This window comes from Psammomys obesus, unplaced genomic scaffold (assembly GCF_907164565.1).
Source record: "Psammomys obesus unplaced genomic scaffold, mPsaObe1.curated_primary_1811, whole genome shotgun sequence".
Taxonomy (NCBI): Eukaryota; Metazoa; Chordata; class Mammalia; order Rodentia; family Muridae; genus Psammomys; species Psammomys obesus.
The window spans coordinates 974,105-1,001,703 of NW_026587556.1; the positions used below are offsets into that span (position 1 = coordinate 974,105).

Genomic DNA, 27,599 nt, shown 5'->3' on the forward strand with positions numbered 1-27,599 from the left:
CACACACACACACACACACACACACACACACACACACACACACACACCATCTTCTTCTTCCCACCACAGTTCCTCGCTTCTGCTCAAATATAGGCTTTAGAAGCACGGGGAAAGGGGATGAGGAGGCAAAATACTTGTTGTACAAACATGAGGACCTAAGTTCGAATCCCCGGAGCCCATGCAAAAAGCTGGGTATGCTTGGCTTTTACCCAGGCATTATGAAGAGCAGAGACAGGCAGATTTAGAGGGCTCAAAGGCCAGGTGGCCTATTGTTCCTTTCTCTGCCTCTCATTCTCCTAATCCTCTGTGTTTTATAACACCTGTTTATGAGCTCCTTCAGAGAAATACACCAAGTCCCTTACTGATGGGTCGGTCGTATAAGGAGTTTGCTCAATTGGCATGTCAGTGAATGAATGGTCAGGAGAGAATGGCATAACACTTGTCAAATCTTGCCCAGACTAAGGAGCTGTGGTTCACAATTAAGCAAGCTGTGTTTTTGCACACTAGGGGTCAGATGATAGGTGTAGGGCCAGTAGCTCTGCCAGCTATTCACTGAGGGGACCACACTGCATTGCATCCACCACAAGGCATGTCACTGTTGTCTCATTTGCAGGTTTTAAGTAAGAAGCCCAGTGGTAACGGAACACAGGAGACTTCCACATGGAGTGGTTCGTACTTGTGTGTAGCAACTTTACAGGTCAGAGAACAACCCCAGCTGCTGTTCCTTAGGAGCCCTTTACCTTGGTTTTTAAGACAAGGATAACTCACTGAGACCTGAAACTCACCAAGAAAAGCTAGGCTGAACATCCTGCAAGCCAAAGGCGTCTACCAGTCTGTACCTCTCCTTTGCTGGTGTTGGTGTGCTACCACACCCAGCTTTTAAAGGTGTGTTCTATGACTGAGCTCAGGTCCTCATGCTTGCATCGGTACATGCTTGCACTGTACCAATTAGGCCAGCTCCCTATCCAGGTAACTCTTACACTCAGCGTCACCATTTCACCAGATCTGAAGAGGAAATGAGCAGGAAGGAAATGGGAGCTGATTTTGGAATTATGGAAGGGTAAGAGTTAGAGAAGAGTTAATGACTTTGGAGGGGGCTTAGCAAGAATGACACAGTATTAAGGACAAAGACATCATCAAAAGAACAGTTGAAGGAGACAAGCTAAGGTCTCAGCTAAGTTCCAGCCAAGAAGAGAATTAATGGAAAACACACGAGTATGAAATGAAAGCGAGAGAGAGAAAAAAGAGCTAATGCAAGAGGCAAAGAAAGGGGGTTTGAGGAATTACCATTTTTCTTTTGCTGTGTCCTTAGCATGAATTAGGGGATCAGAATTGCATTTGGACCTAGCTGAGCTGCAGGATTTGAGGATGAGCTTGCATTGTCTCCATGGACTAAATGACCGCACAGTGAGTCTGTCAAGATACTTTGCCATCATTTGTTTCCCTTGGGAACCCAAATGCTAAATAAACTCCTTTAAAAACTAAAGACGGTTATAATCCAGACATAAACAGCATGAACAGTGATGAGCAACAGGGGGGACCTCCTCCATTTATACAGCGTGGAAAGAAGACCGGCTCAAAAGTCCCTACCCTGGGGGATTTCCCAGAAGAAAATGTGAATCAGAAAACTCACAAGTCTTGTTTTTTTAAATGTAGAAAGCACAATTTCCATATTGTGGACCATTACATAAAGAAATGGGTGACATTCAAGAATAATGGCCGTGCATCAAAAGAAAGAAGTCAATTTCCCCACATCGTAACAGCATCCCGTTCCTAACTTCTAAGCTTTATTCAGCTTTTATTTCGTAATATGCTTTCTCTCTTCAGTGCCACTGGCCTTGGAAATACCTCAAAAGGCTGTCGATTTTGTAATGGCACCGTCTGTGAATTTTCACAATAAAATCATAAAGCTGTCATCACTAAGAAAAAAAAAACAAACTGAACATTCCTGGAGAGGTAGGATGCTGCCGCTCTCCTGTTCCCATAACCTCTATTGCTCTCTAAGGCTCCCTAAGGCCATAAATCCTCAGAGAATCATAATGTGGAAGGTGAACTGGTGTGTTTGCCAATTCTGGCAAGTCCCAGGAAGGCAAGAGGCTAGTCTTTCAGCTCCTGTACCAATGGCTGTTTCCACAGAGCTGGAATGACACAGTGCTGTTCTGACAGTGTGGCTGCCATGGTCTCCAATAGGTGGTTTCAAAGCGCAGGTGGGCACCCTGCTTTTGGATTTTGACAATGTGAATATCCTCTTAGCCAGCCTGCATCATGTGACTTGTTAAACCTCCCGGCTTCCAGACTGGCTTCAACATCCAGCTGAGTAGCGAAGAACTAATCTTCAAGTGTTCAGTCTATGCTGGATGTCCTGGGTTGGGCTGCTAAGGTTAGAAGGGGGAACTGCCCTTTTCTGGGGAGAAGGGGGGGGGAAGGAGGAGAGGATGAATGGGTGGGTCTTGGAGGAGAGGAAGGAGGTGTGCCTTCAGGATGTAAAATGAATAAATAATTAATTTTTTTAAAAAAGAAAAATAATCTGTCCATGGTTAAACTTCACAGTGAACCTGGTCCCTCATGAAATTTCAGGCTTTTGTTATTTCCACCAAGAAAAAGGAAAGCAGTTCTCAGAGCCCTTGCCTAACAGAGATACCCTCTCCTGAGAAGTGTGTGAGTGAGTGAATGTGTGTGTGTGTGTGAAGGCTAGAAGTTAGTGCTGTATGTCTTCCTCTGCTTTTCCACCTTCTTTTCTGAGATACTATCTCTCACTGAACTTAGACCTCACCAAGGGAGCAACCCAGCCCCCTTGGATCCTTCTGCATGGTTTCCTCAGTTCTGGGATTGCTACAGAACATGTGCCTACTCTTAGTGTACCAAGGCAGAAAGCACAGGAATGAATTCATTCTTCGTTTCTCCCAGTGCTGCCACTTCACAATTCCATTTGTATAAGGGAAGGAACTCATTCACTCTCTACCTAGGAGCGTTGTTCTTTATAGAAGTTCACCACAGACACTTTCCCCACCCGTGCTGATAACTGTTTGACAGGAAAACACACACATGAGAAAGTGCTTAGAACTGCAGCCTGGTTACTGCTCAGAAAAAAGTTAATCAGCTTATTGTCACCATAAAGGAAATAAAAAAATAAATACTAGATTCATACTGATATATATGCATATATACATATATATGGATGGATGGATAGACCTGGTGTATTTCTCTAACATACGAGGCTGTCTTTAGAGATGCCAGGTGCTTTCACATTGCTCCAATGCACTTATCTTGGCTTCTTACTGTAACTGAATCTCAGAGAAGCATGAAGGTCTGTGTTTGCAACTGGCTGAACCTGCTTCAGGAATCTAAGATACCGTGATGGCAGCAGGAACTCTGTTGTTATGGGACACCTGTTCTTTCAGAAATACAGCTGCCGTAAGCCTCATTTTCCTCAGCCCTGAAGTGGGACCAATGGGAACACGTTTCTTCTGAAGACTTCCATGACTATTGGCTGTATTTTATTTTGAGACATGCCTGGCTCAAAACAAGAACTCCATGAACATTAGTTGTTGTTTTTAGGCTAACTAGCATTTTGAACCTCTATGGTTTCTCTTCTTCATTGGTGTACCTGCGTAGACCTTATGAAACGTTTCTTTTAAAGAGCAGAGGGAGTGAATGAATCCTTGGAGGCCGAATGGAAGCAAAGAAAAAACAAACAAACAAACAAACAAACCAAAATGGAGACCACAATGAAAACCAATAATTCTGTACATTTTCTTATACTTTACATGGATTTTATAGTGTGTTATATGTGAACATATTTGCTAACATCTTTGCTAAATAGTTGACGTCTAGATATTTGACAGCATAGGAAGATAACAGGATCATTTTGTAATTCTAGGTCCCCACAGACACCTCACAGGGACAGGCGAACTTCACAAAAGGCATACTCCATCAGAACCTGACGCTTAAAGTGTTGTCTATGAATCAGTGTGTCAGCATGCCTTGGAGTTTGTGAGGAACATATTATGTCTGACCTCACTATGCAAATATGGAGTCAGACTGAACCCAAATGATTCCTATGCAAGTTGAGAATCAATGACTGGACCACTAGGGAACTTCTAGTGCCTACTTGCTCTGACTAAATATGCTGGAAATCAGCAGAGACAGAGCCTATCATGGGATCCTGACACTGTGGCAACTAAAGTGAGGACCACACACATGCAGAGGACATGTTCCCTTCTTCTGAGGGTTTTACAGTCGGGAACGAGACGGCAGCAGAGACCTGCCTCTGTGGAAACCCACCCACCACTTCATCATGCACTCAGTTTTTCTCATCGTGACCATGTACCTTTATAGTGGAGACGACTGAGAACCATGGTCATACTCCTATTTTATTTACTTTGTGTGTATGTGTGTACACACACGTGCACATGCATGTAGAGTTAAGCATATGTGTGAGACAGCATATCTATGTATGCATGTGTGTGGAGGCCAGAGGACAAGCTTAGGTGTCATTCTTCAGGCACTGTTAACTTTTTCTTTTTGAGGCAAGGTCTCTCTCTCATAGGCCTCTAGATTAAGTATGCCAAGCCAGCAAGCACCAGAGATGCCCTTGTTTCTGCTTTCCCAGTACAAGGATTACAAAAATGCTCACCACCATGCCCAGCTTCTTGATAAGTTCTGGAACTTAAACTCAGTTCATTAGGCAAACAAGAAGGAGATTTCGTCAACTGGGCAATTCCCCCAGGCCAGTCTTCTTTCTCATATTACCAGCTCAGTTGACAAATTCTTTGGACCCCTCCAACCCTTTACCCCTATAAATACTATTAATCCAGGGGAAAACAACTGAACCTCAAAACAAAAATATCTATCTATTGTGAAGAAGAAATTAAAAATACTTCTTAGCCAGACTGACTTTTCCTAAGCCTAGGGGCTCATGATGGGGTAAGGCTGGGAGCTAGAGACACCTATTTAGCTCTAAGCCTTCCCGCATACCCTCTTTTGGCTCTGTGGCCCTGAATTCATGAGTTTACTGAGAACCATAAGGGGAGGAAAGCCTTCTGGTGCCTCACAGAGCCTCCCTTTCTCCAGAGGTCAGGTTTGCATGAAGCTGTCAAAGTCTGAAGCTATGCAGAGTGACTTCTTCACAGAAGGACACCAGAGTCTGCACTGTCATGGGAAAACTGATGAGGCAGAAAAAGCAGAAAGACGGTTAAAGTGCAATCTCTTTTTCTGTTGTCACTGGAGCTATGTTCATCCAGAGTGACAACAGAGGCAAGAACACCCTGGGGTGGAGGAATATAAAAACCAAATGACTGGGTTCCCGAGTGGTGGTGTGAGAAGGTGCCTGAGCTCCTTGGAGAAAGAGGAATGAATGCTCCATTCATAAACCCACAAGGATGGGCAGGGTCTCATGAATCCCGCCCATCAGGACCTAATGTTGACCACAGCTAATGTGAACTCGAGAGGGCAATTGCCATGCCATGCCTGGAAGATAGCACTTCACAGAATCTCTCTCCACCCTCTGGCTCTTTTATAGTTGTTGATGTTCCCCAAGACTTGGAGGGGGTAATACAGCCGTTCTATTAGGGAGAAACATCCACTGGTCACTTATTCTAAGCCTTGGTAGATTTCTCACTTCTTGATGCCACCAATGTGTCTCAGTCTTGTCCCTGCTTTTGTCCAGGTCACACTGCCTATCCCAGCTGCCTTTTTCACAATCAATCTCACTGCATCAGGACTTGATGTGTGTACTCACAGTACTTTGGAACTACCACTAACCTCTTAAGTTCCAAGACCAATGGCCTTCTAGAAGGTCTATTACGCTTTGCTTTGGTCTTTGAGACAGCCTGTCATTCAGCGCTCTTCCTTTGACACCTCATCATTCTGCTTTTTAACACACCAGGCCTTCTCTTCTGTGCTTCCTTCAATGACCTGACCCCTCTTCATCTCTTTGAAATATGTCTGCTTCCTAAGGTTCAGTCTTTCTTTACACTAGCTCCACTTTGTTACAGCTTCCGGCAACCTTCAATGAAAATGCCTGCAGATGTACTTCTCGACACGTGAGCTTTAAAACCAGGAGTTGGCAGATAGTTCAGTGGTGAAGAGTGCTTGCTGCTCTTATAGAGAACTGGAGTTGGGATCCCGTACAACCACCTGTAACTCTAGCTCCAGCGGCAACCGACATCTTCTTTTGGCTTCCTTGGGTAATTTCATGCACATGCACACACTCATAAATTAAATATTAATGAAAACATTCAGGGGCTGGGGACTTAGGTCAGGGGCAGAAGACTTCCTTAACATGTGTGAGGCCCTAGGACCAGTCCCTAGGAACACATATACACACACATACCTTCCCCTGCCCACCTAGTATTTTCAGACGCTTGACAGACTTTCCATTTATCCATATAATTTTGTCTAGAGTGCTCGTCTTATGTTCAATAACTTCTAAGCTTAGAGAAACTTATTCCATATTTTAATGAGTAAAGAGAGGTTGGCAAAGTATTCCTTGCCTTTTAGTACTTCATAGAGTCACTATTTGCCCCAAGGCTGTGCAGCGCAGAGCAGTTTGATGCAGAGCCGAGGGACAATCCCACTTGGCACTATTTACTCCTTGGACACATTCATCCGCCGTGCTTCTATGTGCTTGGAGTACAGGGGCAAGAGGGAAAGGATGACTGTGTAAAGAAGGAGGACTTCTAATTTAGGCTTCTCTGGTAGGCTGATACTGCACACAGACAGCTAAGATCAGAGCTTTACCCCCCCCCCCCCGCGCCGCAGGGGGCTACTGTGTATGGGACTATTGCGAAGCTGTTCTCTCTGAAATGAAACACTCCCTCCATGGAAAGAGGAAGGAAGAAGGATGAGGAAGGAAAAAGGAGGTGGGAAATTCATAAGACTCAGGAAGCTCACCAAACTTACCAAGCTCAGGAACTGCCAAGATTCACAAGGTCCCTTTCTCAGGTTTCCTAAGCAGTGAATGATTGCAGAAAAGGGGCCCTTTACATGGCGGAGCTGCCTTGCAAGCTTGGTAGGGGCCTCCAGAGACACAATTTTATAAGTTGTCATGCATGCTGGGGTGGTATTTTTGTAACCCCAGCAAATTCACTCATTCATTCACCAAGGTAGCTTTGGGTAGGGTCACGTCTTTAGTCTGTCATTAATGGCTATCTGTGGTGTTCACATCTCCCTGGGGAAAGTTGCACAGTAGGTACACAACGAATAAGACAGCACGGGTAAAGCAAGAAGGGAGGGCCTGATTCTATGTGGTGATCATGAATAAGCCAGCAGGAAGTCACACAGGGCACCAGGTCCTGCAATGGCTGTAAATTTCATGCAGGAAGTGAACGAAGCTGTTATAGCATCTTAATTAGGAAACGTCTGAGTAGCATGTTGTGGCATGGGTTTCACAAGAATCACTCCAGGTGCCCTGGTGAGATCAGGCTGGAGAGACAATTGCAGGCCATCCTGCCATCATGAACTCTGGCATCTTCCTAACCAAACTTCCTAACTCAGACTCTGAGCCAAAGTGGACTCCCCGTCCTCAAGTTGCTTCTGTCAGGTATTTTGTCATTATCTAAAGTATCTAATGTAGCCTGATTGGGAAGAAAAACCCATACGTGTCAAGAGACAGACAGGAGGAAAAAAAAAAGACAGAAAGAAGAGTGGGTTGTGAGGATGTGAGATTTGAAATTAGATTTTCAAGTCTGAGGTGTGTGTTAAGCAGACAGGCAATGGGCTGAGTGGGCAACTTGTGGCCTTTCAGATCTGAGAATATAGCTTCTCAGTGCCCACAGGGACGAGGAGGAAGACCAGCAAATTGGTGCCATATTCCTGTTTGCTGGTGGCCATGAAGCAGTTTCCTAGCACAGGAAATGGTCAAACCATTCCTTTGAATAAGCCCAGCCACTGGTTTTAAGTCAGCATTCTGCGGCAATAGAGGTGACTGCTTTTATTGCTGACATTTTCAGCGCAGTAGGGAGGGGGGTGGAGAAGGAGAAAGAGGGAGAGGGAGTGAGCAGTTCAGATAGCCGATTGGTTCATCTCATTTTACTTACACATAGTGCTGGGCAAAGTGTCCCAAGGGCTGATCTGGTGGATACTGGGTGCAGGCCTTCCTATAACAACAGAGAGGATGTTTCTAAGAGAAGAGTGGACCAAGGGTTTTGACCATGGGCATCTACTGAAGCACATACATGAGGGCACAGGGATGCAGCTAAGTGTGTGGAGATACACCTGGAACTCACAAATGTATTACAGTTTGTATTCACTATGAATGACTGGTAGGAGAAGCTGTGCCCACCATCTGGACCTTTAGTGGTTCATCATCGCTTTTATGATATCTCTACCTTTTAATAAGTGTGATCTTTCTCTCTTCTGTGATAAATATGTAAACATACATTTATCAAATCCTCCTTTTTCTTCCATGACCACTCTCTACTTTGTTGCATAATTATTCTTAGTCTCTGTCTTCAGCTCTCTTGGAAGTGATAGAGTCCAGAGGAGAGGGCAAAACATCCAAACCCCAACACTGTGTGGACGTGCAGGTGCCTTGCTCCTTCATAAGGATGAACTTCAGTCATTTAATACAAACATGCTCAGGGCAGAGACAGTAGGGAAGAGCCTAGACTGACCCATGACAGCAATGTGATTATCAATACTTGGAGTTTCTTTGATGAATCTGGAAGCGTGCTTAGCCAAAGGACATCAGGAAATCTGTTTCCTGTGCCTGAATGTCAAAGTCACCAAACACAATTAATGTAAAAAAATATCATAATAAACTCACCTTCACTTTATCCTTGGAAAGGCCACAGTTTATTTATATCCAGCTCAGACTAAGATGAATCGATCTGACCCAATGTGCTGAGAGTAAGTTAAGTGCCAAGAGTAAAAAAAAAAAAATTAGTTGCAACCACAAATCTAAAAAAAAAAATATTTCTCGTCTATGAGAACACAGGGTGGTCAACTTTCAATGAAAATTAATCTGCTCAGCATTTTCTAAATTTTGAGTTGGTAGTAAGCCCTCCAAGAAGCCTAGTGCTATCATAAGTTATTAAAGGTCTTTACAGGAGGGGTAATCATGCCAATCCATGATTAAAATGCCTTAAAACAAATTAGTCTGAAGGTCTCTAGTAAGTTTACATTAGAGAAACTAATATTTTCTAACTTTCAGTGAAAATTAACTGGTTGCAGGGGCAGGTGTGGTGGTGTATGCCTCTAATCCCAGTACCTGGGAGGCAGAGGCAAAGGCAGGTGGATTTCTATGAGTTTGAGGCCAGTGTGCTCTATACAGTCAGTCATAGTGTCTTTAAAAAAAGTGACTATGACAGAGGATATACTAATTGTTTTTTATATGAACAACACATTTATAATAAATATAACAGTTATAAGTATGAGTAACATATTTTTATAGTAGTTATTATTGTAACAATTATACATAATTTTAGTATTGTTAGGAATGCTGTAAATATTTTTAACATTACTAGTTCACATGCATAAGGTAACGAATGGATTAATGACCTATTCTCATGTATGATGTAGGCACTTGGGAAAGCTTTCCAACATCATATATTTTTGGAGACAAATTGAATAGTCTCCCTGTGGTTTGTATCTGGTTGGAGCGTGTTCCCCAGGGGCTCATACTGGAAGCTTGGAGTCACCTTGATGATGTAGAAGACAATGGAACCCTTTAACAGGCGGGGTATATAATGCTAGGTAATTCTGTCATTGGTGCTGCCCTCTGACCGGAATCCTTGTACTTCTACTTTTCTGTTTTCTGTTGTTTGTGTTGTTGTTATTTATGTCATTCTCTCTCTCTCTTTCTCTCCCTCTCCTTTTCTCTTTCTTCTTCCCTCCCTCCCTTCTCCTCTCCCCTTTATGCTATCTATCATGATGTGGTTTGGTGGAGGAAAGGTAACCCTTGTCAGAGGCAGGGCCACGAAGTTTGGACTGTTAGTTTCTAAAACTGTGATCTAAGAAAACCTTTTCTTCACAGCTTATCCAGCCTCAGGGTAAGCAAGAGAAAGAAAACTAACCCAGTGTTTACCTTGTCCATCATTACTGTGCCAGCACTAATGATGGACACTCAGTAACACAGAAACTAAATGACAGTTTGCTCTCTTCATCCTTCTGATGGGAAAGTCAACGAGGGAGAAAGGACACAGGATTTGGTTGCTTTTTCTCTTAGCCTTGATTTCCCATGGGACCTGGAGAATGGAGCCCGGATGACACCAGAGCTGTGGGCAGCAGTGTCTGTGGGAGCTCTGGAGGTGACAGCAGGGAGAGAGGAAGACTCTCTTTTGCATTCTGACCTCCCCAAAAGCCTCTGCTTCTCAATGAACTCTGCTTTGTCTTTTTAAACTAGTGTTGAAGTAGAATTTAGAAGACCTGTACCTGTGTGTATTATTGAAATTTTTGTGGTAGCTGTTGGCAGGTGCCTATGTTTTGGATTTCCCATTTTGTCTCTTTACACGACTCAGAATCTACTTTCTGTTTTCTTATCACCTTAGTATCTATCTGATGAATCCTGCCCCTCCTCTCCAAACTCAATTGCTTTTTATCCTTTTGCTCTCCCTCCTCCCACCCTTGATAAGTTAATGAACCAATTAATTAATTAATTGAATTTAGTGTAGTATGTACATGCATTTGACCATAGTGTGGCGGTCAAAGGACACCTTGTAAGGATTCGTTTCTCTCCCTCTAGCATGTGAGTTGTGGGGATCAAGCTCAGGGACTTAGTTCTTCAGGCTTGGCCGCAAGCACTTTTAGCACTGAGCCATCTTGCCTGCCCACCTTTCCCCTTTTCACCCTTCTTTACTCCCTTACTCCTTTCCTATCCCTTTCTCTCCCTTCTGTTTCCTTTTTTATCCTTCCTGCCTTCTCCCCCTGTGTCCTTCCCTCCTTCTCCTTCCTTCTCTCTCTGTGGTTCTTCTCCCACCCTCCCTCCTTTCTCTTTCTCCTTCCACCCACCTTTCCCCGTTTGCTTCGTTTCAAGCTTTCTGATCTGGCAGGGACTGGACTCTACACTGTCCATCCCAGCTTATGATCTCCCAAGGTGAAGCTGGTCTCAGGACAACAGGGAAAAATGGTTCATTTGTGCCTCATGGGTCAGAAAAGAAAATTGATGAACAGACCTGAATTGCTCACTGTAGCATTTCTACAGCCACCAAAGATGCAGGGCCACCCAGATCTGTGCCTGCTTCCGCTTTCCCTGCTCAGCAGATCTGCTAATGATATTACTGCGCTCATCCTACAGTCCTCTTTAGAGAAATTGCTATTGATCTTGACAAGCTGTGGACGTGCTGTTCTTTTCCTTGGGGGCAGATTCCTGCAGATGGTTTCCGATATGTTTTGTTATATTTTATTAATAAAAAGGCAATCCAAAACAAAATCTCTACCTTTTAAGTGCTCTGTAAGTTACTGAACATTTCTTTGAAATAGTTCTCATGAACATGAACTTGCTCACTGTATGATGACAGAGTAGATGGGATGTTATGTTGATATTGACCCTGATGCCAATAAAGCCTCATCTTTGCTGTATTGTGTTTGTGCTCTAGTGGGTGAATGGGCTTGAAAACTCCTATTCTGTGCAGGCGGCCAGTACAATTGTCTTCTACTTTCAGGGCTGCGAATGGCCTCTTGCTTGTTTGTTCTGAGAATAAACCCAGGGATTCATCCATACTAGGCAAAAACTCTGTCACCTAGTATATCCTTAGTCCTAGGATACAGACATAAATAGTCCTCAAAAGAGTAGTAAGGAGTCTGAAGAAAATGGAATTGATGCTGCATTTAACCCATATGACTGGGACACTGGTGTTCCTGGAATATTAGTAATGGTCTATGGCATGTTTCATACTATTTACACATGGTCTAAGACAAGTTTATGTTTAGAGTAGTTATTCTTTCTTTCCAAGACAACATTTTGGAGTCTCTGTTATTATTAAATGTGGTCTAAGCTCTGTCCAGGGGGACATGGGCAGAGGGAATGTGTACAGCTCTGAGAAAATGGGTCCAGAGCACTCCCTCATAGTCAGTCTATCCTGGCTCTTTCTGTTCTTTTAAGACTGTAGTTGGGACACCCTTCAGATGAATTTGGAAATTTGGCCAAGGATGAACTGTCTCCTTTGGCATACCACTCCAAGAAGAGTTGCCTGACCAGGAACACTCAAATTAGATTCTAATATAAGGAAAACACAGGCTAATACTACCTTAATCTACTGATTTTTCTTGAGTTTACTAGATGTCAGCTCTATCAGCAAGAGTCATTAGATTGATAAACATTTGATACTCTCCTGATGAATGAGAGAAACAGAAGGCACTATACAAAGAATGAAGTTCTTTCTGTTGAATTGACATGCATGACAGGATCTTTCATTCAGGGTTATCATTTGAAATGTGAATTTGCTCAATAACACTTTCAAACAGGCCTTTGAGGGGATCTGAATAAAAACCGACGGCCACACGAAGTGTACGTAGAACCAAAACACAAACTATAGGGTTGGGGTGATGCAGCAAAGTGCCTTGCTCTGCAACCATGAGGCCTGGGTGTGGTCCCACAGAGCACAAGTTAGAAAGGAGAGAGCTGGGTGTGGTGTGGCACTAGAGTGCTCACTGTCCAGCCAGCTTAGCGGCATCATTGGTGACCTCCGACAATGCCCAGTGAGAGATGCCATCTCAGAAAACAAGATGGATGGCCTCTCAAGAATGTGAGCTATGGTTTCCCTCTGGCCTCCTCATGCATGTGCAGGAACAGTCTCACACACGTGGGCTTGCACAGTCATGGTTACAGGTACATCCATAGATACATGTGCGCGCACACACACATACAAAAATATTCCCAAGAATGTAAAAAGTTTCATTGCTCAAGTTCACTTGATTCCTCATTTTATTTGTCTCAGAGGAGAGTCAGGGTAAGAAAAACACTATTGCTTGACTTAATAATTATAGGAAAGTGACTATTCATATCAATAGTGTATTTATTTATATCTACCTATTGTCTCATTCAGTCCCGCAATAGGCATTAAGAAGCAGGACTAACCGAGAAACCTGTGACTGATGTGTGAAGACGCGGCTTCAGATCAGACCACTCATTAAAGCCAGAGCTGGAGAATGAAGGGTGCCATGCTGATGATCAAGTCCAACAGAGTCCTCCAAGACAGTCATTCCTATGTCCTCTCAGCATGGACCTGCTGGACAACACTGAAGCCTTAACTGTTCCCGCCCCACCTCCTTGTACTGCCTGAGGTCCTTGGAAATGACACACTTAGTGGCATCTCTTCACTTCACTTTATTTTGACTTTCTCAAGAATCTAGGTTGTTGATTTTTGCTTGCCACTGGAAGCTCATTTCTTGGATTCTGAGAGATATGATATTTGTTTATTTATGCTTTGTCAGCTTATTCCAGTCTTCTACACAGCTTCTGAGTTTTACCGATGGCCAAACCTCCATTTGCAGTTCATGGAGTCCTTGTGACATATGGGGGCAGTGTTATTCAAACTACCTTGAGTTCATAACGCTACCAGCCACCTGGAGGAAGAACTCCCTCTGCAAATTAGATTGTCCCAAGAATTCCAGATGGGTGGGCACCATGGTTTTATGACTGATGTACCAGTTACTAGAAATCCAAATTCAAACTCATCATATTCCTGCCTTTTTCTAGCCCATCTTTCTGAATTCCGAGTTGCCACTATTTACCTCTGTTTTGTAGTAGTTACTTTTTTTCATGACTATGATAAAATGACTGACAAAAATGATGTAAGAGAAGATAGAATTGTCGGCTCATAGTTTCATGTAACAGGGTCCACAGTGATGGGGAGAACATATAGAACAGCTTTGTCTGTGGTGGTGAGAGTTTCTGTCTGTGGCTCAGGGAACAAAGAGGTCTGGCAGGAAACAAAGATGGATATAAAGGTTGCCTGCCTCTAACCTTTGTCTACTAGTTAGCACCTTCATCTTAAAGGCTTCTGGAAATTTCTGAAACAGTTTCCACTAGCTAAGGAGCCTGTTGGGGACATTTTTCATATTCAAGCTGTTCCATGTATGAAAGCTAAACCTGTAGGTATATTGTAGCTTTGACTCCCGTGTTATACTCTTCTCTTACTTCCACCCACTAACTAGTCATCCAGACACCTGAGTACCCTCTGCCAATCACTGCTACATGGAAGCCAGAGTGTCCTTTAAGAAGCATAAACCCCAGCACTGAACTCATTTGGTTCCCTCTATCCTCAGCCTTCCCGGTTTAATGACAAGACTTTCCACTGCCTGGAATTCCTCCTCCAGCTTTTCTCCAGCCTACTGTTCATTGGGTTCTTGTCCTGCCTTCCACTGTGTGGTCTGTGTCTTAGTGCTACCACAAAGGCGTTGTTCCTCCAGCATCATGGGTGATACTCCAACAGCACCACCTTCAGGGGAAGTCTGCTTGCCTGTGACAGCCTGAGACTTTCTGTGAAGGTCTCCCAACCACAGCTCCATTTAAACAACTGTCAGGAGGCACTACCCTTCCTGTTGAGATGCCCTGACAAGACTCAGCACTCAGCTGGGATGAACTGAGCTTCAAGGACAAACTCTGAGATGTGTAAGCCAGAACACCCAAACCCCTCCCTGTGGCCCCTGTGTAAATTTCTTATCTCATCAGGGTCATAGTTTCCTTACCTGTAAGGTGAGGTACTAACAGTATTCATTCATCTCACCATGTTGCTCTGAGCGTTAAATGAGGATATCCACGTATCATGTCGGAACGGTGCTGTCGGGGGTTGTGACAGCAAGGCGAAAGACCTGGGTGTGATTCCCGAACCCACAATGGAAGGCGAGAATTCACTCCTGAACATTGACTCTAACTTCTGCTCCTTCCCCCATAAATAACAGATGAATATAATTAGAGTGGCAATTGGAGAATAGTGTTTTGTGTCAGTGATCATTAGGATTTGCATTTGTCTCACCCTAGCTTTGCACCAGAAAGAGAAGACAGTAATAAAAGAAATTAGACACAGGTGCAGGAGGGACTGGCTTTAAAAACAAAATAAAATTGGATTTTTCTTGACTCAGATAATATCCAGTTCTTCTGAAGTTAAATGGATATCAAGAGAACAACCATAGGCCAATGCTATTTCAGAGAAAGTAGAACCAAGTGACTGAAAATGAGCCAGTTAACTTTTCCAGGTTTAGCATGCTGTGACAGAGAATCTGGGATGATACGGTTAAAATGTACATGAACATATGCCCCACAGCAGGATCTTCTGTCCACATACACAAAGAAAAGACCTCAGCTCCTTTCCCAAGGGAGACTTTCAAGACCCAAAACAAACCATTCCAAGAAGATAAAAACAAAAGCTAGAGCTTATCGATGGCAGCTGTTTTGAACACTCACTTCAGTCAGCCCCCCCCCTTTTATTTTTAAATCAGAGGACTAGCCCTTGTCAATCTTCTCTATCTGTCAATTCCAAAGAATCCATATGAATGTAATTCTCTGGAGTTATGTCACAGAGCTCTCCTCTAATAGTGGGCCAGAGGATGCTGGCCTTGAATCTGTTGGCTTTACAGGGGAGCCACCGTACTGCAGAGGATAAAAGGCTTCCCTCTGCCCTCCTGATCCTATCTATTCCAAGGCCTCAAAATCCTGCAGCAAGAGCTTCAAGTCTCATTCAGAGGTTGCAAAGCTGGCAAGCTTGGGTGGTAGAAATATCACCAAGTCAGCAAATTGACAGATGGCAGATTGGAAAGACAGCAAAGGACTGAAGAGACAATGGAAATGCCAGACAACTGTGGGGTGTAATGCAGATAGGTTTTTAATTAACAATTTGGTATGCAAATCCTGTAAGCAGGAGGAAAAGACAAAATTGAAATCACTGAAAACTAGAGCTGGAATGGACATTAGAAATGGCATATTTGGGGTGAAGAGACTCAGTGTATAAGAATGCTTGCTGGGCAAACAAGAGGACCTTAGTTCAAATTCCTAGCACTCACCTATTACAGGAAAAAAGAAAAGAAAAAGAAAAGAAAAGCCAGGCATAGCCTCGCAAGCCAGTAATCCCAGTTTTGAAGAGTGGTGATATAGGAAACTAGCTGAAACAGTGAACTTCAGGTTCAGCGAGATACCTTGTCTCAAAAATAAGGTAGACAGTGATTTGACATCTGACATCTTCCTGTGCCACCTGCGTGAATGCATGCTGGCATATGTACCTCCATACACACATACACAAACATACTCCTCCACACACATACTTAAAAAAAAACACATCATTTATATACTCTTCCAAGATACCAAGATAAAAGTATGATTTAGAGAGCTTCAAATGATTTGCATCACCATTTTTTTTTTTTTTGGTTTAATAGGTTAGCTTAGTCATCAAAAAGAAAAGTAAAATTAATCTGAAACCACAGAAAAAGGAAGTAAGCATTTCAGAGAAGGAAGCAATGAAGGGAAAAAAAAATTCATTTTCTTTCTGTTATGAGCAACAGATGGCAGTTTGCAGAACATGTCAATGACAACAACGTGTTGATTATCGATAATATATAAGTAACACGAATAGCAGTTGTGCATGGCTGCTTTGGTTTTATAAGGAAATCATACCACCTGTGATGTCTTACAGTTGTCGAGTGCTATTTGAAAGTAGACTTAGATAAGCACTAGACAATGCATTTTAAATGTTAGGGCAAACAGTAAAAAAAATAGGTGCTTTGGTGTGTTGAGAAAGGAGAGAAAATGAGAGCAGCTCTTTAAGTAAAGTCACAGAAGATTTAAGGAAAAGACTTGAGGGGAAGAGGATGTGCTCAGTCCTGATTCAACTTGATGTGCTGGGGTGGGTTGGCAGAGGGGCTCCCCTTTTCTGAGGACTAGGGGAGGGAGGGTAAGGAGATGAGGAAGAAAGGGTGGGGCTGGGAGGAGAGGAGGGGGAGGGCTACGATCAGGATGTAAATAAGTAAGTAAATAAATAAATAATTTAAAAAGGAGACAAAAACAGGAACAAAAAACCAGCACAACAAACAGAAATAGCATTTTAGCAGCAATGAAGAGAAATCAGCTATCTGTGTTAATTTCAAGTAGGGGAGATCTCAGAGCAAGAGTGACATAAAGTGTACATTCCTCAAGAAGACATAACAATGCAACCAGAAGCAGCATCAAAGTACACAAGGTAAAGGCTTATAGATGAATCCAGTGCCATAGTTAAAGAACACGAAATTTTCCATCAGAATAGATAGACACAGCAGGAAGAAAAATAATCATGTACAGAGTAGAACTAAAAATGCTATAAATCAAAGTGGATGTAATGACTCTCCATCCTCCTTCACACAACAACAGCAAATATACAATTTTCCAGCTTATGCAGAATAATCTCCAAGATAGAGCACTGTGTGAGCCACAAAACACAGCTCAGCAGATGTACAAGCACACACGTGCACACAGATGGCACACACTTCTCTTGGGGAGGACCTGCGTTGGGTTTCCAGAACCCACGTTTGGCAGCTCACAGCTGCTTGTCACTCCAGCCTCAGGTCCCTCTTCTGGCCTCGATAGGCACCTATTCTTATGAACATATCGCCATCACATATACACATAATTAAACTATTTTAAGAGAAATGTATGTACTTACATTGTATGGCTATATAATCATACAGAAACTACTCTCAGGTCGCCATACAACTTAACTAGAAACCAGTAACAGGAATATGGCTGTTAAATAACATACCTTTAAATATAAATATGCCTCTAAATAATTAGGAGCTAAACAACACACTCTTAAATAACACATAACCAAAGGGGGAAAAAAATCGCAAAATAATTCTTTTGAAACTTCAAACTAAATGAAAGCAAACATACCACTTTACCAAAATTTGAGAGAACCGAAAAATCCATTCTAAAAGGGAAATTATATACATTGCACATATTAGAAGAAGTAAAATCAATAATCTAAGCCCCTACTTTAGGAAAATAGATCAAAACCAAAGCAAGCAGGAATAAATGAGATGAAAATCAGGAAATCAATAAACAACAATAACAAAATAAACAAAACCTAAATATGGCTCTTTCTAAATGATCAATAAAATCAGTGTGGCTCTAATCAAGGTAACTAATGAATGAGAAAGGGAGTTTCCTCCTATCAGGAGTAGATGAGGAGAAATACCCATTAATACCACATACATCAAAGAAAAGAGATATTATGAACTTTCATGTGCACACACATTTGATAATTTAAGCAAGCAGTATATGTAGCAAAAGCCACACTCTGGGAAAATTCACAGAAGAAAGAACAGGTGAGCTGAGTAGGCTTGTAACTATGAACAAGATGAAAGTATAATAAAGGAGCTTTCAAAACAGAAAGCCCCAGCTCAGATGTACTTCCAAGTCGATCTTAACAAAAATTTAAGAAATAAATTATTCCAGTACCCTACAATGTCTTGAATAGGACAGAAGCAGAAAGGAACACAAACTCATTCTACAGTTCTAACATTTCCCTCATGAAAACAAAAAAGGAAAAGAAAACTAAAGACCAGTAGCTCTTGGACATTATGCATAAAATAGTACAAAAAAATTTTAGCAAACCAAATACAGCAATGTATAGGAAAAGCATATAGAATAGCCAGCTATGGTTTGTACTAGGCATTCAAGGTGACTCAACATTTGAAAATCAACTAATGTAATTTTACATTAAAAACATCTCAGTAAACTAGGAAGAAATGGGGGAACGTCTTTAATTTGGTAAGAGCTACATGCAAAAGTATACTACACAAAGGAACCAAACGCTTTCCTCTCGACATTAGGGACACAGGAAGGGCACCCCCTCTTACCACAGTTTTTGATGTTGAATCAGAAGATTTGGCTAACACAATACATTTAAAAAATAAAGGTGCATGTAGATAGCTCAGCAATTGCCAGCAATGACTGCTCCTCCAGAGGACCCAGGTTCAACTCCCAGCACCAACATGGCACCTCACACCTGTGTGTAACTCCAATATCTGACATCCTTGCAAGACATACATGCGGTCAAAACACCAATGCATATTAAATAAAAATAAAGAAATTAGGAAGGAAGAAATGTAACTATTCGCAGAGGGCAATAACATCTATGCATACATCAGGCAAGAATAAAATACAAAACCACACATGCCAAAACCCAACTCCCTGCAAATTAATGTGTAATTTTATCAGGGTTGTTGAACGTAAGTTTAATGTACAAAAGTCATTGTTTTTCTCTACCAGCAACAGAGAAGTTGAATTTGAAGTAAAAACAAAACAAAACAAAACAAAACAACAAACCAATAACATTTACATTAGATCTTCCCTCAAATGAAATAACTTAGGTGTCAATTTAATAACATATATAAAATAACATCTATCTATCTATCCATCTATCTATCCATCTATCCATCCATCCATCTATCTATCTATCTATCTATCTATCTATCTATCTATCTATCTATCTATCCATCCATCTATCCATCTATCTTTTCATCTATCTATCTATCCATCTATCTATCCATCCAACAAATCCCCAGTAAAAGATACCAAAGGAGAATGATGTAGATGTGAACATAGTGCATGTTCAGGGACAGGAACTTTCATCGTGTCCAGAAGTTGCTTCCTAACTTCATATAGAATCAGTGCAATCACAGTAAAAATCCCTTCAAGTTATTTGGTTTATAAGGAAAACCACAAATTCCGTATTGTATACGGAGAATCAAAAGATGCAGAAGAGCCAATACAAGGTTGTAGAAGCTACAATACAAGGTTACTGAAAGCTACAACCATCGTGAAAACTCAGTGCTAGAGAGGACAGGCAGACAACTCGATGGAACAGAACAGAGAAATCAAGAGCTGGCTCACAGAAATATAGCCAGCTGAATTTTTAAAAGACGTAAAGACACGGAGAAGCTGCAAGTGGACATTCCTGAATCAAAGAAGTCAACTGGAAAAAGCTACACATGGTCCAGTTATCAACTACAAGACATCCCAGAGAAAGAAAAGCAGAACAACAAAATCCACGGCTGGAAGAGATTACTGAGGATGGAGGGATGAACAGGCAAAACCAGAACACTTTCTGGTAGTGAAAACATTCTTAAACTATCACAGTAGTCTTAATGTCTTAGAAAAATAACTTTGTGTGTGTGTGTGTGTGTGTGTGTGTGTGTGTATTTGTGTTTATGTAGGTCGGGGAACAACCTTGGGTTGTCAGTCTTTGGGTGCCAATCTTGGCCTCTCAACTTGCTTGTGACCGGGTCTCGTTTGCTGATGTCCAGCGAGGCTAAGTGGTCTGAGAGCTTCTGGAGATTCTCCATCTCCTTGCACACTGTGGGAGCACTGGGATCAGAGACTTGCTGCAGCATGTGGCATTATGGGATTGTCAGAGTCCAAACTCAGGTCTCACCGTAGCAAGTACCCCAGGGCCATCTCTTCTAGAACAATGTCTTCATATATCTGATCAAACCCATTACACATGCAACAGCAAGAATGAACTCCAATGGATTCTGGAAACTTGGGATGAGAATAAAGTTTTTTATTTTTTGGTATCCAATATAGCACTGAAAACTGGGAGGTCTATGCATTGTGCAGATATTAGGTGTTTGGGAAATCTTTTTCTCTCAGTTCTGCTGTGGACTTAAGACTACTCCAAAATCACCTTATAAAAACCAATTAAATAATAAAAGACCTTGTGAATCATGTTCATTATTAAGGAATTACTGCAAATACAGACAGGAGACTGTCTACCTTTTTTGACAACGAATAGGAGAATATTACTAGACTGAGCTCTTTGAAGCTACTGACTAGGAACAGAAATGGAATCGTAACAGGAAACATTACCTTCCTGAAACTATATGTGTGCATCTTTTTAAGGATGGGACTTTATATGGTCATTGTAAGTGTTTATAATCACAGAAGAAATAGTTGGACAAAAAAGGCCAAAATGAATAAGACCTGGCATCCCCTGTAATTGTGGCTCTAAAGAGAGGAATTACAGGCTTGTGTGTGGGTAATGTCCAAGACATTTCTGAATTAAATCCAAATCTCCTGGCTGCTATCAGCACAACATCCTACGTGAACCAAAGGACATTCAGTCATTCCCCTTTCAGGCAAGGACTAACAGTCCTTGTCTCTGTCCTTTAAGAATCTTATATTGTGGCTGGCAAAGGGCCAGGGAAAGGCCAGGACCATGACTGAGGTGGGAGGGACTGTTAAATTTGTATAACTTGTCTGCCAAGATGGATGTCAGAAGGGATCTGCAGGAAGCTTATAAAACCACAGGGACATAGGCAGGGTCACCACGGGACAGTGGAAAAGCTTTTAAAGCTGGAGTTTGGGAATGAGGTTGTGTACTTGGTGACCAATCGGTGGCCCTGCTTTAGGAGAGTGTAGGGCTTAAGCGGAGAAAGTGGGCGGAGGGTGGAGCTTGAGGGCGAAAGTTTTGCTGTGATTGGAGCCCCGGCTCTGTTTCGTGGTTGGAGATTTCAAGAAGCCAAGCTGTAGGCTCATCTACCGACGATCTAGCCACCCAGCTGGGTCAACAGAAAGATTCCCACTAGTTCCTGAGGTTGATTAGGTCATATGTTTTGTCACAATGATGGAAACTAACCAACAAAACAGTACGTTTTGGTCATTTATGACCTCAAGCATTAACAAAGAAAAGATGATTCTCTCAATCTTAATACTTCGATTTAAAAAATTTGAGACTAATAGCGTACAGGACTTTTGAGTACAGAAAAATACTGTAAGGATACCACTGATAATGGAGTAAGTGTCAAAGGTCAGCCTGAGCAGTTCTGCTTCTCAGATCCCTTTGAAGAAAAGTGAGTGCCCAAGGGCATACTACATATATGTCAGGAAATATAATCTTTCAACTTTTTGTCTTTTTTTTTTTTCCAGAGCTGAGGACCGAACCCAGGGCCTTGTGCTTGCTAGGCAAGCACTCTACCACTGAGCTAAATCCCCAACCCCATCTTTCAACTTTTTTAATGATTCAAATTTTGGGCTGACAATTTGCACTGAACTTAGCTGATGGTGGATTCACAATGAGTGTTGACTTACTTTCTGCACTTATTTTGCTTTTGAGTAGTATGAGTCACTAGTCAGTCTTGTAGATTAGCAAGCTATATCCTCAAAATATAGAAGAAAGCATTGTTTTTTCCTTTGCTTTGTACACCACCAACACTCCTAACTCTCATAAACAAAACTCCATACTCTTTCAAGATTTTGGGCTTGGCACTTATTTATATAATTGTGATTAACTCATGGTTTTATATTCTCAAATATTGCAATTTATTTATTGCAATTTAATCATATTCCCAAAGGCTTTATTGCAATTTAATCAGTGATGAGTGTCCCCCATAAAATAGCTCATTTTCTAGAATAAATGTTTACAAACTAATATTTGCTTTTTAAGTATAGCGATTGAGCTAGCTAAACAGTGATCTCATCCCATCATTAGGCATTCTTATGTCTTCAATCACAGCACCTTGAGACATTTCAAAGTGTCTTTCAAATGTCATTTCAAATGTCTTTCCAGTCAGATAGTGGGGAAGGAAGCCCTCCCCTTCCACTGGTAGGACATAGGGGGAAAAGAGGGAAGGAGGGTAGGATCGGTAGGACATGAGGGAGGGGGCTACAGCCAGAATATAAAGTGAATAAGTTGTAATAATAATAAATGAAAAAATATTAAACAAAAAAAAATCGCGATGGGTTAATTTACCACACTGTTCTGCTCTGAGAGCTTGTTGTATCATAGGTGATGTGTTGCTTTGGCTTGTTTTTTTTAGGTAGACTCCTGTTTTTTCCTAGGAGGGGAATTCTTCTAGATTTCTACTCTTCACAATTATATGCTTAACAAGCCTTTCCAAGAACACAACTCGTCGAGCACAGCATCATGTATTATGTGGGGCAGACACTCACAAGATGTTACTTCACAGAATCGGTCTTTTAGATCACAGTTGTGCCACACAGAAGTCTACTACTTTGAGTCTCTTTGAATGCGCTTCATTTTCTAGATAATTTCCTCCAGGACCAAACTTTGCTTTCTTCTTTTTCCCCCCTCTCCTTCAGTTTTTTAGGGGGATGGAGCTAGCATCTGCTCAAGTTTAAGAGAGTAGTGCATCTGATTCTGAGTAGCCTTGCTAAGAAAATGAGAAGGCATCCAGTAACATTTCCCAATTTCGTCCCTTTTCTTAATTGATGCTCCTTTTAAAACTTATTTAAGACACATTTATATAATACATACAGTGTGATCAATATTGTTATAAAGAGTTTTCAATCATTGAATCATTTAACCCAGTGGTTCTCAACCTGTGAGTCACTGCCCCTTTGGTAAAGGTCTATGTAAAAAATATTTACATTATAATTCATAACAGTAGCAAAATTAGCTATGAGGCAGTAAATAAAATAATTTTATGGTTGGGGGTTGTCAGCACAATATGAGGAATTACATGAAAGAGTCTAGAATTGGGAAGGTTGAGAACCACACTGCTCTAACCCTTCCTTGTGATAACTCCGTGAAACCCTGATTATCTGTAACTTTTGGATGAGAAAACTGAGGTACAATGTTAGTTCCTGGCAGAGGCTGTATTCAAACCCAGAGAGTCTGCTTCTAGACTGTGAGTATCTAGCCACCATACCAAGCTTCTGGGAGAAGAATATGGGGAATGTTCACAGAGACCACGGTACCATTCATGCCCTTTTGATGAAGAAGACAGTGCAGAGACAAATGAACACAAACAGAAGCCAAAACGCACAAAAATCCACTGAGTTTCACTTTTAAAAACATGCAGGGCCTAGATCTGGGAATAGCTGTAAGAGTCAAAAAAGTCTCTCATCAAGGCGTCATGATAGTCAAGACAGCCTTTTCTAGAAATGCCTCTCTGTGTTATTTCACTGAATCTGAACAGAAGCTTGCCTTACAGCAGCCCCGAGCCTCCGACTCCTTCCAAAATCCTGTCCTAGGATGCAGGCTGTTTTGTTTTTCCATCACCCCAGATTACAGGATGGTTACATGTGCAATATGGCACATGTCGGTTTGTCTCCTAACACGATGCTGCTCTGCAGTCTCTGCCTTGGGGTCCCTCATGCTTTTTTTCACACCAGGCAGCCTAAAATGGAATCTCGATCAAACCTGCTATGGGCATTGCCGTAGTCATATCCTCGCCTTAACAAAACAGCAACTGCTACTTGGCAGTGAGATTTTTTTGGAAGTTCTGATGGTACCAGTACAAGATGAATTGTACTTTCTTTTTAAAGAGACACAAGAACATGTCTGCATTCATATTACAAAGAATGGTATGTGTTTTTATTTTTTTTTATTTTTTTATAGCACACTTTGTTTTCTGAAGTAAAGTTTTGAAAGCTGAAAAATATTCCCATCTGGGCAGAACGTTTTCAGTCTTGCGCCTCTTTAAAAGCAGAACATTTTATTTATCAAGAAGGGACCTGGAGTTTCCCAAATAAGTCCTTTTTATAGAGTAAAACCCAACTGTGCAAGGCTGGATTGCAAATATGCTTGAAGGGGGAGGATACTCAAGAGTCAAGCTACCTCTTCAGCAATAAGCATGAAAAAGTATTAGCCGTCATTGATGTGGATGCCAAAATGAAAATCACTTCAATATTTTGGTCATTCTAAGAACAATTCTGAGCTCTTTCTGCTTCCAAAAGAAAAATTTATATAAAGAAACACAATGAACATTTTTTTTGGGGGGGGACCAAGGTGCCATATGTCAGACAAGAGGAGGTATCTAAGGAAGAATAACAAATAGTATTTATTGAAAATTTTTAATTAACTAATATGACCAAAAAGACAGAATGAAACAATAACTATATGACTCTAAGGTAACCCTTTTGCTCTTTTGGGGATCCTTTTCCCCACAGACTGGCTTTCTCCCCTAAGAGAGAAAGGGCTCTACCCCTATCACATCATGAAATTTAAGGAAGCTCTGTTCTCTTCCCGGATATTTCACTGCTTCTTGGATCCCTGAGTTGTTAGAAAACATTTGATGACTGTATTTGATAGGCTGTATTTCCTTTTATCCCCCGTGAACAGAAAACGTCTAGCTGTTTCTATTGGTAGAGGCATCTGATTATATGGGAATCAGATAACTCTGAGGGACATTGTGGGATCTTTCTGTGATATGCAAGAATGCAGGTTTTGTGGAAGCAAGGATGGTGATGTTGATGATGATTATTACCATCATTATTCTGAAACATGTCAACATCATTTTATACTCATCATTTTGTTCACCAGAATATATATCATCGCTGATGGAAAAAATATTATACTTGATGAAAACTCTGCTATCCAAAGACTTCTGTTTCAAAAGTAAATGGTTTTCATTGGTTTCTAAGTTGAATTTTTTGTTCTACTCCTGATGGTTCAAATCTTTTTTTTCTCTCTAAACATGGAGAAACTAATGGCTTCTGTGACTAAAGCAGCATAAGGAACTGCAGTGTGGAGTATTGTGGGCCACCTTCACCCGCCCCAAAGTGAGCTAACTGCATAGCATTATTGTACTTAGGGTTCCTGTGGCTAAAAAACCTTTATATTAGGTTTATGCAACACTTAGCAATCAAGTTTTAATAGTGTACTAGCTACAGTTTCTATTGCTATGATGAAACACCATGACCAAAAGCAACTTGGAGAGGAAAGGGTTTTTTCAGCTTATACCTCCACATCATAGACCATCACTGAGGGGAGTCAGGACAGGATCTCAAACAGGGCAGAAACCTGGAGGCAGGAGCTGATACAGAGGCCATGGAGGGGTGCTGCTTACTAGCTTGTTCCCCATAGCTTGCTCAGCCTTTTCTCTTATTGCACCCAGGACTACCAACCCATGGATGGCTCTACTCACAACGGGCTGGGCCCTCCCCTATCAGTCACTAAGTAAGAAGATGCCTTACAGGGCAGTCTACAACCCAGTCTTATGGAAGAATTTTCTCAACTGAGGCTCCCTCTGCTCTGAAAACTCTAGCTTGTGTTAAGTTGACAAAAAAGCTAGCCAGCACAGTTTTCCTTCTCTGAGTATTACAATATACCAAAACAACCTCGTGTATACCTCACTGATGAATGTATACCTCACTGACAATTTAAATAGAGACATAGAACATCACCAAATTCACTTCTTGTGTCCAGACCTGAGGCAGACAGGTGTTAAATTTCATGTTTGTTACCTGAGGCTAATTCTCATAGTGCTTCTGTGAGCTATGAGGCACTTTATAAGATTGTACAGATGGGAAAAAATGTCCAGAGACGTCAAGTAATTATGCAATATTCCCACAGCAAGTGAAACAGCTGAGCACAGAGGGACTTAGAATCTTGCAGTATAGCCTCCAATTTCATTATTTGTTTCCTAGTCTTTCTAGATTTGATCATACGCCAGTCTTAATATAGTTAAGAATACAGGCACAGGCCAGTCTCTGTTTATCAGGCTCTTCTCCTTCTGTCTTCCATTCTAAGGGGGCCTCTGTGGATTATTGAACAATCTAGAGGCTCTTTTAATGGAGATATGGAGATTACTTTACTATGCTCCAAGCCTAAATAGGCATCTAAGCCTATTTCAACTAGGCATCTGCACTTTACTTTTCTTGACTAGTGATGGCAGATAAGTGGCTGTGTGTGTGAGGTACCCAGACTTGTAGCGAACCCTTGGCTTTCTGAATTAAAATGGAATGAAGACACACTTCTCTTATTTTGAGGCGGGTTTTTTATCACACAACTCTGGCTGGCCTAAAAGCCACTATGTAGACCAAGCTGTCCTCAAACTCTCAGTGATCCTCCAGTCTCCATGAAGTGCTGAGGTTAGAGGCTGTGCTACCACATCTGGCAAGAGACAGCCTTTTTTTCTCTCTGCTTTCATCTTGCCTGGAATGTGGCTGTGACTGCCAGAAGCAGAGCCAGGAGGGAACAGGGTAGGTGTGAATGCCAAGGAATTCCTTGGAATATGGTAGCTGGTGCTCCTGACACCAGTGTCTGGCAGTCAATTCAAGACCAGCAACTAACGTCTTCTAGCCTCATTTCTATTCGAGATAAGCAGACACTTATTTGGGCTCGTGTGAATAGAAGAATACACTTATTAAAATTGTAGCTGGAGAGTCCCCAGAATAGAATATCTGGTGGAAGAGAATGTTTGTTTGGATCACTGAATGGTGTTGAGAATGTCTATGTTCAACTGGCAGTGAATCTAACCCTCTTGAAAGAAATAACATGTTTTCTTTAATTTGAGATTTTAAAATATTTTGCTATGTATAGATACATATATGCCTTTCTTGAACATCTTAAAGTTCAGAGTGAAAAAATACTTCAAGGTATTATTAGGAATCTCAAATTCTTCCCTCAACTAAAAGTCTTGCTGAGTGTTGACACTATGCTGAGTTTTGTTCTGGATGTGGGGATTTGGAGTAGACAGGATTACATCTCTGCCTGAAGAACTTCAATCTGATCATCCAGACGGGTAACAGCAACAGGAGAAGATGCTTTTCAGTTTACAATGGAATTACATCCTGATAAATCCAACAAGGTAAAATCATACCTCAAAATTTAATATCCCCAGCCTGTCATAGCTTAGCATCAAAGTGCACCACAGATAAGGTTTGCTTCCCCTTATCGCTGAGTGCCATGATGTCATGGCCACTGACCGCATGTCAAGAATGTGGC

At 41.7% G+C, this 27,599-nt stretch overlaps 1 protein-coding gene across 5 annotated transcripts in view; it reads right to left on the reverse strand.

Moving 5' to 3' along the window:
• The window catches only part of Chrm3 (cholinergic receptor muscarinic 3), a 450,464-nt gene that overhangs the window by 81,086 nt on the left and 341,779 nt on the right, over positions 1-27,599 (reverse strand). The window contains exons 1-2 of one of the 5 annotated variants that reach the window (XM_055603960.1): positions 8,768-8,819; positions 8,040-8,099 (exon numbers count right to left, since the gene is read on the reverse strand). The exons of 3 other annotated variants lie outside the window; for them this stretch is intronic. The gene's annotated coding sequence lies outside the window, so the exon portion shown is untranslated. Of the gene's footprint in view, positions 1-8,039; positions 8,100-8,767; positions 8,820-27,599 lie in introns of those variants that run through there. One more of the 5 variants, XM_055603956.1, reaches the window with a different exon arrangement.